At 42.0% G+C, this 15042-nt stretch overlaps 1 pseudogene; it reads left to right on the top strand.

Moving 5' to 3' along the window:
- Positions 1 to 15042, top strand: part of LOC108445674 — a 34244-nt pseudogene that overhangs the window by 16796 nt on the left and 2406 nt on the right.

The raw sequence follows: 15042 nt of genomic DNA, 5'->3' as shown, positions 1-15042 counted from the left end.
GGAGATCGTGGAGCCGACTCCTATGGGAATAATGAGCATCCCAAGCCTCAGTGCTTTCCACACCATATGTAAGAGGCATGTCGCCCAGCTTTGTCCTCCCTGAATACATGTAGGGCAGATGAAACATTTATGAAAAATAACTCTGAATGAGAATTCCAGCAAAAGGAAAACCCCGTAGTCCACAGGCAGTTCTCCACCCTCAGGAAGCAGGTGAAGAACTGACTGAAACATCCAAACCAGATAGCAATCCCATTGCTTAATGTGCTACTGGCAGCTTCTCAAAAATTATGGTGATGGGGTGCAATGAGATTATACATATATTGGCACAGACTCATATTCCCTGGTGCCTTCTCTTCATTTTAATTTTTAGGTTTTTATGTATATTTCAGAAGTCTAGACACTATATCAAGGTAATTGAAGCATTAGTTTGTCTGCTACTTGGAAATACGTGAGGATTTGGGAGTCAGAGTGGACACAGCTGAGGATTCAGTGCAATGCTATGAAAAAGGAAGGTGGTGCATATCAAGTCAGCATAGGGAGATTATCTGCCCTCTCCACTTACTATTTATAGGGCTGAAAAACTGCACTCTTGTACTGGAATACAAGAGTGGAAAGATGGGCCATTAACACCTGAAGATGTAAAAAGCATGACCTAAATACTTGTCTGACTATTTTCTAAGAACTTTCATTCAGTGGAAATACATAGCATTTAAGGATTCTAACCTCAACAACAAAGGCAGAACAAAACGCTGGATACAGTTTAGCACCAAACAGATACAGCAGAGAAATGAGACAAATATTTAAGCAATGCTAAAAAAATGACTGAGCTACCAAGGGAAAAACTGAGTCCTACATCTCCTGAAAACTTCACACCAAGACTTGCTGGAGAATGCATATAAGCCAAAAAATTTCTGGGGCTTAATAAAAATGTAGGTGAATGGAATTATATGGTCAGTGTCATACTTTTGGTCTTTAGGAGTAGAAGTAGAAAGGAAGATGATTTTAAAGGGAGGTAACAGCCTGCTGCAGGCAGGCTTAAAAGAAGACAGAGCACAGACAGCAGTTGATGGTGATCACAACTATTTTTCTTTTCTATTTTTATCTCTGTCTTTTCAGTGACTGCATTCAAGGATGGCAAGAGACCACATACCATTACGTAACCATTTGAGTGAAAAGAATTTTCCTCAAAAGTACTTGGGACACTAAGCAGATGGCAGCAACTTAATCCAATCCAAAGAAGGAATAAATGAAATCACTTAGTCAGTTACATTCACTGGGGAAACTCTCTGATTCTCTCAGATCTAATGGAAAAAGAAAATAAAACATTACTGAAAGTGCCACGTATATGTATTTTTGTTACAGCAGAGTAATCAGTTGTCTTTTGTTTTCTTAAATGGATATTATTGACAAAATTAGTTTGGTTTTTTTTTTTTAATTACCTTTTAAATCTTCCTTAACAGTTTCTTACCGTAGTTCATATTAGTTGAACTGATGCTGACACAGAAATGCTGTAGTTAGTAGCTATGTGAGATCAGATTAATTGCAAACTCGGTCTGCTTGCTTTGCTGTTGTGTTTTTCCATGGGAGTCAGCAGAAACCATGGTTGAACGCTTGCATCTGCCCACAAAGCCAGACTAGGAAATTAACTTCACCAAAGCTTTCTCAACATAACATCATGGAAAACAGTTGGAAGGAGGAAAGCAGTGGGGCAGAGCTAATTCAGTCCATAACTAGGTGAAAATTGGGTGCTTCATGCTCTTCTGGTGAGGTTTGGACCTGCAGCAAGTCTATGATTGTAGGTGACCACCTTTGAAAAATATCTTTCCCTCTCCTTCCTTCCGAAGTATGACCTTTAACCTACTGTCTCAGGAGATGCATTTTTCATCTCTAGCCAAAGGGGCTTCCACAATACCTCTAAAAGTTTTAGATGCACCCAAAATGCCAACCTTTAAGCTCCTAGGGAAACTACAGACAAATATGAGTTTGTTGAGCTGTATTACACGTCCTTATTGCTGTTTGCAGCGAAACGTGCTCCTGCTGATGAGATATCTGAATGCAAAGCAGAATATGCAGAAAGAATATGGTTACTGCTAATAGTTTGCTCTCTGAAACTAATTTCCCCTTAAAATTAATACTGTTTTAATTTTCACCATTCAGTTAATGGTAAGGCACAATTTTAAATTCAATTAACCTTCCAGGGCACAAGTAGTTACTGTCAGTGCACAGGTATGGCAAGGCAGATTGTCACAGCCAGGGCCCATCCTGACACCCCAGCCAGGAGCAGGGCAGCCAGGGACAGCCCCAGGCACTGGGAAAAGGAACATGTGAGGTTAACAGGAGAAGTTATTTTGACACTCAGGGTCCTGGAATTTATTGCACATCCACAAAGGATTTCTGTGCATGGATTCGTGCCTGTGTGTAGAGGTGCACTGGCCACATTCCACCTCCCACTTCATCCTGATGTGCAGCTCCATCGCCTTCTCCTAGCTCACCACCCACCCAGTTTCATGCTACCAATGGATGTCCCTGCAGGTCACAAACCCATACCAACCTGTTTCAAAAAAGAGTGGGTTTAAGCAAGGTAATCCTTGAAAGGAATCTCTGATTTGGAATCATTGTGAATTTGGAGTTGTCTTCCAAATCTTAGTCCTCCAGGTCCTGAATGTGTCAGTTTCCAAATCCTGCTGCCAGGTCTTCCTTGTTTTCTGTGTATCTGGTAACAAAATGAGATGAAAAATATTTTTTGTGGAAGAAATTGGAAAATGCAAGACAGTGACTACTATTTTCAGCTTTGAATGAGCAGAAAATAGAGGATTGAATTTTGCCTGCAAAAAAATTGGGTAATAATAATGTAGATGGAAGCAACCTTCTTTCTGAGCCCCTAAACATGGGAGCAATAGAAACACAGTTGTGTTTGTAGCCTTATTTCAGTAATGTAGTATACAAACTGAGCACATGTAAGTAGAAAGCAGAGAATTTTATCTTGAAATTTTCATACTACCACAGAGAAAACAAACTTTAAAAAATATGCAGAATATCACTTCAAGAATGTTTCACTTAGAACTTAGTGTTCTTTTTATTTTGTAAATTAATTAAAAGCAAAGGAGGTACAGCTAGTAACAATTACTGAAAAGTTTTTGCAAAAAATATGCTTTTCAGAGTGCAGTAATTTTCTTCCTGTTCCTCACTGAGGAGAACTAAGATTTATTTATTGTGCTGGATAAAAATATTGAACTAATAGTAGGCAATTTTTTATGACTTCATATTATCATAAATGAATTCATTTTCAAATCAGATTCAATCAAACCTCAATTTATAATAATAAAATCCAGATTTGCCTGCCACTAAAGATATGTTTTACCAAAAATAACAAGACTTCGGGAGGTCATTAAAGTATATTCTGTATACAATATATGATTTAAAATTTCCCTTCTGTATCATATAAGCAATGCCCAGAGAAGGTGTGGGGTTTGGGTGGAACTGGTTGAATAAAAGAAGTACTACACTGACTACATTGTTGGTTTTGGCTCAGCCCTGCAGTAAGGCTGTTGTATAAACTACACTGCATCCCAGGAGTAATCTTCGGAACACGGCACTCAAAGTATCTCAGAAAAATGTGACTTAGTGTACTTCTGTGCTTCACAGCTGGTTGATTGTCACCTGCTGTGACCTCTCTCACATGTGCCAGGGCACAAGTGCACACTGTGGTCTTTCCTGTACCTAGTCTGCAAACATGTTTGCAGGGACATATTCTGTGGTCCTTGGTGTTAAACACTTTTAATCGGTTCCCAACCTAGCAAATGGTGTGTCCTTGCCTTGCTGTGCCATGGTCTCCACTTCCTGTTGGTATCTTGGGCACAGTCAGCCACCTGTACCTTTAAATCCACTTTTGCTGTTGTTTGCCTTTGGGAAACAGGGTATGCCTTACATTTTATTCCCCCTAGAAACTCGGGGAGATGCCACAGTGGTTTGGCCTTGGAGATGCCAAGAGGTGTCCAGTGGCCAAGAGGCAGGCAGGGGCCAGGTAGTGATGAGAGGGATGGGAACAGGCTGCATCCCAGCAGCGAGGGGAGGGGTGGAACTGCCCGTGAGAGGGCTGCCTTTGGGTGGTTTCTTCATTTCAGCTCCGTTTAGCCTTGGTTCTCTAACTTGATATATCTAGAAGATGTTTAGTTCCCTGCTAAAATACATGTCTAACGTCAGTGAGACAATTTCCATCTGAGGATGGTTTCCTCCTGCCACTCCAAGCCCAGACAAGGAGCTGGGACCAAGCAACCAACTCACTGACATAAAATCAGAGGAGGTGGAGTCCCAGTTGCTGAAACTAATGAAGAGCTTCAGGCAGGGCAGCATGCCCAGGTGCAGAGGTATCCTTGCAGTTAAACACCTGTGGTTCCCCAATTTTCATCTTTTGGCTTACATGCATTAAGTTGTTGCCAAATAAAAGTCTTGAAGAATTTTTTTTTCTGGATGGGATCTGCAGTGCTGCCAAGTCTGAACTTCTTGAATATCCTCATCCCCCAAGTGCTCTGAAGGGTTTCCTGAGGGGCTTTTCCTGCAATGCCCATGGGATGGCCCAGGGCAACCCAACCCATCCTTGATCCCCTTCTGATCACTGAAGATCTCTCAGAAGAGAGGACCCCTTGGCAAAAGGAACTGGTGCCTTGAGACATACCTGCACAGAGACATACCTGCCCAAGCCCAGAAGATGTCCTCTGGCAGCTTAAGATAACCTTGTGCTCATCTTCTGCCATTTCTTCATTACTTTAAAGTAGGACTGTCTTCAGATGTTTCAGCCAGTGTGTAAATTGCCAGTTAATTCTGTCCTAGTATGGGGAATTATAAGGTAGAATTGGGTTGTGAGCTGTAAACCTGCCTGCAGAGGCACATGGCAGCACAAAGGAGCACATGGTGGCACACAGAGGCTTGTCTCCACCGGGGCCTGGGGGGAGGAGGTGTCACAGGGCAGAGCCCTACAGAGAGGAGCCCGCGGGGAGCTGACAGATGAGTGAACAGCGAGTGATCACCCCACAGAGGGACATTGAGAAGGTGTGTTGTGATGTAGCAGCAACACATAGGTCACGCCATAGAAGGAAATGCTGTGCTGTAGAAAGGTGTACAAACCCAACGCACTCCTTTGAATAAACGATTCAGATTCCCTGCCAGTCTGGGTCTGGGATTCAATCGCCGACACTTAGAGATAAGAAAATGCTTCCAGCAACCGGGCTTTCATGTCAGTCTACATGCCATCTACATATTACCACGATAAAATACCATTTTCAACAATTGTTTTTCTCTATTTTGGAAGAGTTTATCAAACTTTTCAGCATTTTCTGTGTCTCTTTTTCAGTTTTTTGGTTTTTTTTTTTTTAATTAAAAATAAAGAATCCACAGGACAAGATGTAGAATTTCCTGTTAAGAAAATTTGAATAAAATATTTATTTTCAGGCCTCATTAATCACTACAGTTTCAGTGCATCTGGGGATCTGTGGTTTCATCCTCCCCAGCAGTCCACACTCTCAAACCCACTGTATCTTCTGTAAAGAGCAAAGGTCAGCCTGTGTCTTGGCAGTGTTATTCTGCACTCTACTATTACCACAAATGCTGCTTGCTGATTTTCTGTTGACACCCTGAAGTTGTCCTGTCAATTTTCTTTGCTTTGTAATGAGCATTTTAACAAATTAAATGCTCATTGCAAGCAACTTATTTATTTTCTATTTGTTGCCTTCCCCACCCTTCCTAATCAGCCTACTGTTTTTCATGGTTGAATAAGTATAAATAATTAGCGAATCAAAAAAATCGGATCTCTTCTATTGAAAATTATTGAGACTGAAAAGGAGGCTGCATCAATCAAATTGGTTTCTGCAATTGTTTCCTCAGTTCTACTGTGTGAAACTTTCTAACAGACTTGGGAAGTATGGATAAAGCTAGCCACAGCTTTTTTGGAAAAAGAAATATCTCTCCAGCTCCCTCAGATTTTTCCCTGAGGGTCTATTTATTTAGTGCTGAGCTTTGCCAGACCACTTGATACTTCTTTTCTAACACACAAAAGCGGTTACAGTATATAAATAATTCAGAGATACATTTTGAAGTAATTAAATGCAGAGCAGTGATGCAGAAAATTAGTCAAAATTAGTGTAAAATTATGATAACCACTATGCTGAATATTGAGTGCAGTGGAAGCTGCAATGGTAGTGGAAAAAAGAGGAAGGATTATGGTTTAAATCACAGTCTTGGAAGTCAAAAGACCAATGTTCAGTCCTAGTGTGACCTCGAGCAACTCACCTAACTTCTGTTCCTCATCTTGCAAAGGGGGATAATTGCAAAGAAGGACATTTACCAATTTTTATAAATTACTTCTAGATGCTGTCATATAAAATGCACTGACACCACAGTCAGCAGGTTTTTCCTTCCTAGAAATCTCTAGGAAAAAGGAGACTATTTATGTAGCTTATTTACTTTGGAAAGTATTCTCAGAGATGTTTTCAATGGTAAGGTCAGATGCTCCTTAACTTTTTGGCAGAACTTCATCATCCTTGACTCTACCCATTTCTAGCCATATCCTGAGCAATTCTGCTTATTCTGTGTTTCATATGAAGAACTGTTGCTCCTTTCTCCTCTCCATATCCCTTCCTGGGCTCAGGGTGTAAGGCTGAGCAGGATGGAGGACAAAACTTTTTGTTGTGAACCAGGGCATAAGGTGCAGCCTTGGCTGAAGGTGCTGGTGGAGCAGGACTTGAGAGAAAATGCCCTTTGTGAATTATCCTCTTGGATGTGTCCCATAACCTGCTTGCTCCCTCTCTACACCACCAGCCTGGAACATGCCTCGGTGAAGTGGATGGGGTTTGGGAGAGCTGCTTTCAGGGGTTGAACAGAGAAAAGGGATTGAAACTTTTTTGTGTCAAAATTGGTTTTGGTGTGAATGTGGGTGTGCATCCAGTGCAGGCACATGCTCAGGATCAGAAGTCTGAATACAGTCAAGAGTCATCTCTGGTCTGGTTTTCAGAGGGGCCCCAGGAGAGCAGTATAGATATCCGTATATACAGATCTCCACTATCTCTGTGAAACACAACTCTACTATGACCAGGTTGCTCTTGTGCAGGGCCTCATGGGTGGCTCCATACTGGCACCCATGGCACTGTTTGGGCATTAAGGAAAAGCAGAGTGAGAGGGAGGGCAAGCAAGAAGGCAAAGAAAGAGCCAGAGAAAGAGAAATGCAATGGGCTGGAAGGACAATGATGATGGGAGTGGTAGAAGAGACTGTAAGTGCTCAGAAAGATGCAGAGTTATAATAAATACTTTAAATAGCTTGAAGCTCTTCTGACAAAAACAGGAAGAAGAACTTAGAAGAAGTAAATAAAGGAAAGTTAGAAAGAAAGATCACAAGATAGAGGAGAGCAAAAGAAAGGCCAGTTAGATTAAAGAGAGACAGTGAGGAAAGCAGGCATGGTGGGTGTGAGAAGGAAGAAACTCTTGGCTGGCAGTGGGTCAAGAAGGAGCAGCACACACAGAAAGCTCACGAGTGACCAGGGCAGGGCTGCTGATGGGGAGGATGAGAAGGTACAGCTGTGGGGGCTCTGCACCAGGGTTGTCTTCTGCGGGCCGCTTCCACTGGCAAGTTTCAATGGGAGCCTGATTTCACTGGTCAGCGAGGGGTCTTGGGATTTAGCTCTCTAAGTCATAACATGCTGATGTAACACAGCTGCCAAATTATGTAATTTACATTTATATAACCCCTGTTATTCCAATCTGGACTAAGAAAAGATTGCACCCTGCCAAAACCTTTCCTTCTTGAAACATGATGAAATATTACCTCAGTAACACTGCATGTACTAATTAAAGTACACTAATTAGTTATTTGAGAGCCCAAAGGTTAGGCACACATGGATTACCCACTATAATTTGGGGAGGGGAGGGGGAGCACACGTACAAAATAGTCTCTCTAGGATTCCCAATGGGAACATTTCCTCCTCCCTGCCCCAAGGTGCTCTTGGCCACTTCTTTGAAGCTGCATTAAGATATGTCTACCCAATTACAAATGTAACAACACCACCACTTATGCTCTGCAAAACCCTGTCTAGAAATTGCCACATTATTTTTGCTTGAACCTTTTTTATTTGGGACTGATTCCTGACCTGTTTCCTAAGTGAAGGCACATGGAAGACACTGCAGCAGGACCTTGCAAACTGACGTGGTGCAGGGGCAGCTGCAGCTCTGGGCAGCCTTCAACTCCCTGCAGCTTTGGGTCTACAGAATTCTCAGTGCAGGAAGACACCAGAGCTCAACAATGCACAATGTCAAGTGATGTGGCCATGGCTGCACAGCCCTTTTCAGGGCCTTGTCTACCTTACAGTTACTGGCATGCAATTTTATGTTTATATTAGGCCAGTGTATATAGACCCCATTAAAGAATCTGGGGATTTGTGTTGTTGCATGCTGTACCAACTTAAAGAGAAAATACAGTATCTAAGGTATCTGCCCCAGAAGGCTTGCAATCTGCATGATTTATTTGGCAGAGAAGTAATTTATTTATTCCTCTCTGGTTCTTTGCTATTCACTTGTAAAATGTTTATGTGAGCTCCTCTCTGATGGCTAGTACTTCTTTAGCTGAATTATTTGAACTCAGAAAACAAATTCTTTCTTTCACTAGTGGATTTCCAGTAGTGTTTCTCACATGTTTCTCTTTAGCTATTTCTCTCTGTAAAAGGGTCTGAGCCATTCCCACTGGGAAATCTTTATGAGTCTGTTGGCAGACAAGGTTCTGGCCCATTTTCACCTAAAATCACCATGGTTTGAATACGGGGGCTTGAGGGCCTGGAAGTTTTAAGCCACAATAGTCACTTCTCAGCTGATCCTCCCAGTAACAACCCAGTCTGAGACCCAGGGGAAAGAAAGCTGGGGCATAAGTTCCTCTCAGTTAGTTGAGGTAGTTGAACCATGGTAATTGCCACATACTTGGTAGGACTTAGTCTGCCAAGTGCCAAATAGAAGAGAGGAGGCTGCTTCTAATACCTTTATACAAGCCTTTTGTGAGTGATTCACCATGGGTTGCCTATACCCTTATTCACAAACATTATCTGTAGGTGCTGAGTGCTTCTGTCTCTCCCTCATGTACAGAATGCAAACATGCAGCTACTAATGTCATGTATTAATGGGGTCATCAGCACAAGCAGAACCAAGTCCCTTCATTTCACTGTGTTTTTTCATACCTGAAAGGCTCTTTCTCCCCCTACAAAATATATGTAAATGCCCTGAGCAGAATATTAGTCCAGGGTGTTTCTCTTAGCTCTAGTTTGCATATTTCTACCTCTGTGAGCATGAAGTCAGACAGGTCCCAAAGGTCAAAGCCAATATCTCAAGCGCCCCCTGGAAAGTGCTGAAGTTACCTGCTCTTTAAAAGAGGATGACTCCATCATTGTATACTGCCATGTTCCCCATCAAACCCCAGCTCAATGCCATGATACTTCCCTAAAGGCTGATGTCTCACCCCAAGGCAGGTCATGTACAGATAGAAGTACATGAAGAAGGACTTGTGAAGAAACAGCTTTTTAAATGGGATGGAGAAACTCATGTGGATGGAAATGGACTTTGATCTTCTTTAATAAGGAGTCCAGCACAGTGGAGGTCACTTCATGTGTGATTAATTTTGTTCCCTTATATTATAAGGAAGTATGCTTTCTTTGCTCCATTTCTTTTGGTCTGTTTGATTTCCCATTAATTTTGAAGTCCCCTTTGTGAGCTTAAACTTTTTAATTTGCCCTTCAGTGTTTGCTGAATTGGGGTTACTCAGCACCTTTCAGGTCTGAGCCTTAGCATGGAGCTGAAACAGATGCTGAATGGTAAAATGCAGACATTTCCTCAGTCTTTCTGAGTTTTGCATTATTGCAGTGTCTGTCTCTAAAGATATTATCGTGGTGTATATCTCTAAAACAGCCATATGCAAAGGGATGAATTTGTTGCTGTATTTATTCTCCCCTTCTCAATGTAGGAAATTGTTTCTCAGAATAAAGCTTCCCACAGAAGACTGCATTTGTTAGATTTACTCCAGAAATTTGGCCAAGATAAATTTTGAAAGTGAAGTTATAATTTACATATGACGTCTCATATACAAGATCTTTTTTTCAAGCTTCTTCGCTGTTTAAAAGTTAAGTAAAGGTTTGTGCTTGTTTAATTTAGCTTTGATGATTGACTTTTGGGTTGAACACTGAGCAAAAAAAGAGAATGTCTTACTGTGATGTTTATGTTTATTTAAAAAAAAACCCAAACAACACACACACACACACACACACACACAATTTAGGGCTAAACCCAAAACCAACAACAAGACACGTGAGATAAACTTGGAGGAAGATTTTTGTCCCATCCTCCTGTTGGAGTGCATCATTCCATGTATGGGATAAGCTGGTTGAATAGTCTGCAAGTCCTGCAGGTGTCCTGAAAAATTAAGGAAAAATATACAGAGAGCAATTTGCTGGTCGGAGGATTAGCACTAGAGAGCTCTTAGTATCAGACCTTTTCTTGTGAGAGAAGCTCCATACAGAGGGGGATAAAATTCTGGTGCAGCAGTGTGTGGAGTTTGCTTGGCTTCCCTTGGTACAGCTCCCTGCTGTCCTCCAGAACCCTTCAACAAGGCAGAGACATGAGGAGGTTGCTGGAAGACAAGTGATGGTGCATCTTTTGATGTCCAGCTCTCACGCTACCAGCTCACCTCAAAAGCAAAGCATCAAGAGCAGCGTTGCCTCTGCATTACCACCAGCTCTCCCCCATTCCCTGCTCAGCACACTGGCTACTGTCAACCCCTTTCCAAGGGACTTAACTCCTTTATAATATTTTTGGTGTCTGTAGACACTCAGGTTAAACTCAAAACGGATGGAAGAGTTGCAGCACCTAGAAAGATACAATCCTCAACCAATTTAGGTGTCTAACTATGCTTCCTTTCTGCTATTGTGCTTTGACCTCTTTCTCGGCTAAAGCATATATTTCAACAATAAATGTCTCTGTAGGTAGTTGACACATAAAACTCCTGATGGATGGCTCTGTATTGTCTCCTGAATTATTACAGAAAATATGGCTGTGTCCACTAGAAGAACTTCTTTAGTGAGCGTCTGTTAAGATGGAGAGATGAGCTGTGTGCTTGACTCTTGATTTCCTTATGCTTCTTCTGATGAGCCTGTGTGTTGGAAAATGCTGTGCTAGATGTGCTTGGACTCACCTTGCCCTGGGGATGGCCTGCTGTCCCCACCAGTCCACCCTCTTGCTCCTTAGGGCAAGGAACAAGCAAAGTGCGTGTTGTCTGATTTCACCTCCCCTCTTCCACCTATTTGAGCTAATCTTTGAAAGTGTTTCACACCTTCTGAATACTGACTGGCTAAACAGAAAAATGGCAGGGGAATATGGTCCACGTAATTTATGGGAAAGTAATACAGAAGTAACAAAAGCCACTTTTTTCCTGTGGTTTTTTTACTGTAAAATGGGACTGGATGGGAATCCTGGGTACACTTTAATAATTCCCAGATACTAATAAGAAATGATCCAGCAGCTTGTGGTACTTAAGATTTCAGGAAAAGCAACAAATGACTGTGACTTCTTCTGATCCACATCAACAAGACCACAAACCACTGATATCCAAAGAAATGGTGCATCCAGAAAACCTACTAGATGGTTTTATGAAGGAGTCATTGTTTTTCAAAACAAAATGAATGTGGAAAGGACAATTTTTGGCAAATAATTACATCTGTAATGGAAAACATATTGTCTCATTAAACTACACTCTTAATCTTCCTCATTTATTTATTGTCTTTTGATGGAGTAGAGTCTGGGATTTATATCCTGTCCAATGTCCCATAGAACTTTTGTCCAGTAAAAAAGGTCATCTATAAATTTCACATAGGCAAGTGTAACATTTTCCTACCATAACATCATCTTTAAAAAGGGGGGGAAAAAAAGACATGGCATTAAAAGTTAAAAGCTGCTGTAAACCTAAGAAAATACATTTGTTCAGCTGAGCCCACATTAAGCTTGATTTGCTTCATTTGGAAACAGCTGAAACTGGATAATCTTGAGCTTGTAGTGAGAAATATCAATTTAACATGTAGTTGGTGTACTAAGGGCTGCCCTGTTCCAATTAAAAATCCACTATGTTTTTATGGCGGTATTCTGGAGGGTGTCTTGATTTGCTGATGAATGCTGACAGGACTATTAAAGCTGTGAAACAACATCACTTGAACATGGCACAAAATGAAAGAAAGGCACTGCCATGCTGCTCTTGGGTGTTATTATCCTGATTAAACACTGGAGCCAAAGTGAAAATCATCCCTGGGCAATGCATTTATTTATTTATTTATTTATCCCTTCAAAATGACTTCATGGTATTGGTAGCTGTGTTTCCTGACAGGACCCCTTAAGGCCCTGTGACTAAGTGAAGGAGCATTTCTTATTAGCCCCTCTTTCTTGTGCCTAGAAGCACAGATGAAGAATGACTGAGTGTGCTGTGCGACAGTATGAATATGCAATGCTGAGAGTTGGACAGGCCCCTGACTGTTAGCGTTTCCTGACACTCTCAGTTATTAAAAACCCTTCTCTCAGCACAGTTTTGAGAGTCATGTCAGCAGGCCTTTGAAATTCAATGGAGAAAGAGTCACCTGCATAGAACATAGCCTTTAATTTGTCCCTTTAAATTGCCCATGACGAGCTGAAAATACCTGTTTTCCCTTTTTTTTTGCCATGTATTCAAAAACCTAGGAGTCATTCAGAGGATGACTTGACCCACAAGCTAAGCAACCACACAAGAGCCTCACCAGCTTGAGGTTTTGGTGCCAAATCAAACATTTCTCAGTCCTTTCTGCATGAGATATGGGAACATGCAGGTTAGAAATAAAGTAGACTTCTTTCTGTAAGTTCCAAACAACATTTATTTTCTATGCATGATTATAGGGTGATTGTAACTAACTTTTTTCCTGTCCTCAGCCAGCACATGAGCAGAGTACCTGGCAGAGTTGAGCATGGGCAGAGAACTGGGCATGGCTGGGGAGCTGGGGTCAAAGAGGGATGCTGGCTGGAGATGAGGCTGGCACCAGGAGTGGCTGGGGCTGGCACCAGGAGTGGATGGTGCCTTCAGCCCTGAGGGGAGGGAGCCTCCTCTCAGCCTTGTAAGTAAGGGGACAACTAGATCTGCCTGACAGCCAATGTAAAAGTGGGAACAAATAAGCCCTCATTTTCCATCCAATCAAGATATTGATAAACTTAACTGAGGCACAAAGGATGTGAGGAAAAAGAGTATTTAATTGTCTGTACACCAGTGCCCCATACCTGGTAATAAATTTGTCTGCATTGCTGTCACTGGATGCTGCCCATAGAACTCACATGCCTGGAATGCAAAAGCCCATGAACATAACCTATTTAGGAAGAGTCAAGAGAGGAAGGCGAATGGCAAGCCACATAAAACGAGCTGTTATCTCCTTCTGAGTCATTGGGCATCCTCTCCCCTTGCCTCTTCTCCTCCCCTACTCCACACCCCCACAGTCTGCACTCTGGTTTCAGGGGACTTGTAGTTGGAGAATGTGGTGCAAGGAGAAAACATCTGCTTTTGTCCCAGCATCTGACAGGTTTCCCTGGAGAGTGCATGCCTGTGGCAGCACAGCATGAAATGCCCTTCACTCAGGTACTGGCACCAGAGAGAAAGTTGTCCCAGCAGACAGGAGGTGCTGGCTGGTACAGCTGCTTGTGGCTGGGCTTAGTGTTTCTGCACGGTGGAGGAGGGATGGATGGGCAGTGGCTTTATCCTTAGTGTCTCTCTAGCCTTGAGAAAAAAAAATCTGTGTGCATTTCTTGTTACAGCAGATTCCTGTGTAGAAGAGTGTAGAAGATGGGGACACAGCATCCAGCATGGATGCTCATCTCTTTAAAGGAGCTGCTGAAGCCTAGCAATTACATAGAAAAAATCCAGTCAAACCATTTGAGTGTTATAAGGAAATGTCAATTAGCTACAAAAATTAAAATTTGGCCCCACAAGGTATTATGTGAAGTGGCTGCGCATGGGAAAGCGTCTGGTTACGTCTCTTGCAGTTCTTTGTTCCTGGCAGGGTTCACATGAGGTCATGAAAATTATGCTGAATGCTTTTCTATGAAAAAACAGGAGATGCTTTTAATTAGCATTCAACAGAATTCACAAAATCACTGTAATAGAATTCACAAAATCACTGTAATAGGGTTTTTTAATATCTCCCTACACTGTGAGCTGGAATGAAAAAAACCATAAGATGCTGGAAATTTCAATTTGAAAGATATGCTGGATCTCCCATTCTGTCAACACTAAAATACTGTAGATTTTTCAAGACATACTGATTTTTAAACAATTTAGTACAACTGATGAGTATAATAGATTTTACCCTAGTGGATAGAAAAGAAATAATCACAGAGCTATGTGCCATGTTGTCATGAAGGATTACACACTCCTTAGGAGGGACAAACCAGGAAGGTGTGGTGGTAGAGTTGCCCTCTATGTGAGGCAACACTTGGAGTGTATTGAGTTCTGTCTTGGAGTGGACGACGAATAAGTAGGGAGCTTACGGGTTAGAACTAAAGGGCAGAGCAGTCAGGGTGACATTGTGGGTGTTTTCTACAGGTCGCCAGATCAGGAGGAGAAAATGGATGAGGTCCTCTAGAGGCATCTTGAAGTACCCTCAAAGTCACAAGAAGAGGTTTTTGTGGGGGGCTTTAACTACCCTGACATCTGTGGAGAAGCCATACAGCAAAGCAAAAATAGTCCAGAAAGTTCCTGGAAAACCTTGATCACACCTTCCTGTTGCAGGTAGTGGAGGTTTCCATAAGGAATGGTGTGCTCGACCTCATACTAACAAACAGGGAAGGCCTTGTTGGAGACATGAAGGTTGGGGGCAGCCTTGGCTGTAGTGACCATGATATTGTGGAGTTCAGTGTTGGGTGAGGGGGAAGCAGGACAGAAAGTAAGCTTACAGCCATGGACTTCAGGAGAGCTAACTTTAGCTTCTTTACGGATGTTCCTGGAATAATCCCATGGGAACA

Source organism: Corvus brachyrhynchos, unplaced genomic scaffold, assembly GCF_000691975.1.
Source record: "Corvus brachyrhynchos isolate BGI_N302 unplaced genomic scaffold, ASM69197v1 scaffold302, whole genome shotgun sequence".
Taxonomy (NCBI): Eukaryota; Metazoa; Chordata; class Aves; order Passeriformes; family Corvidae; genus Corvus; species Corvus brachyrhynchos.
The sequence above is the reverse complement of the archived record's forward strand: the minus strand, read 5'-3'. Positions and strand labels throughout refer to the sequence as shown.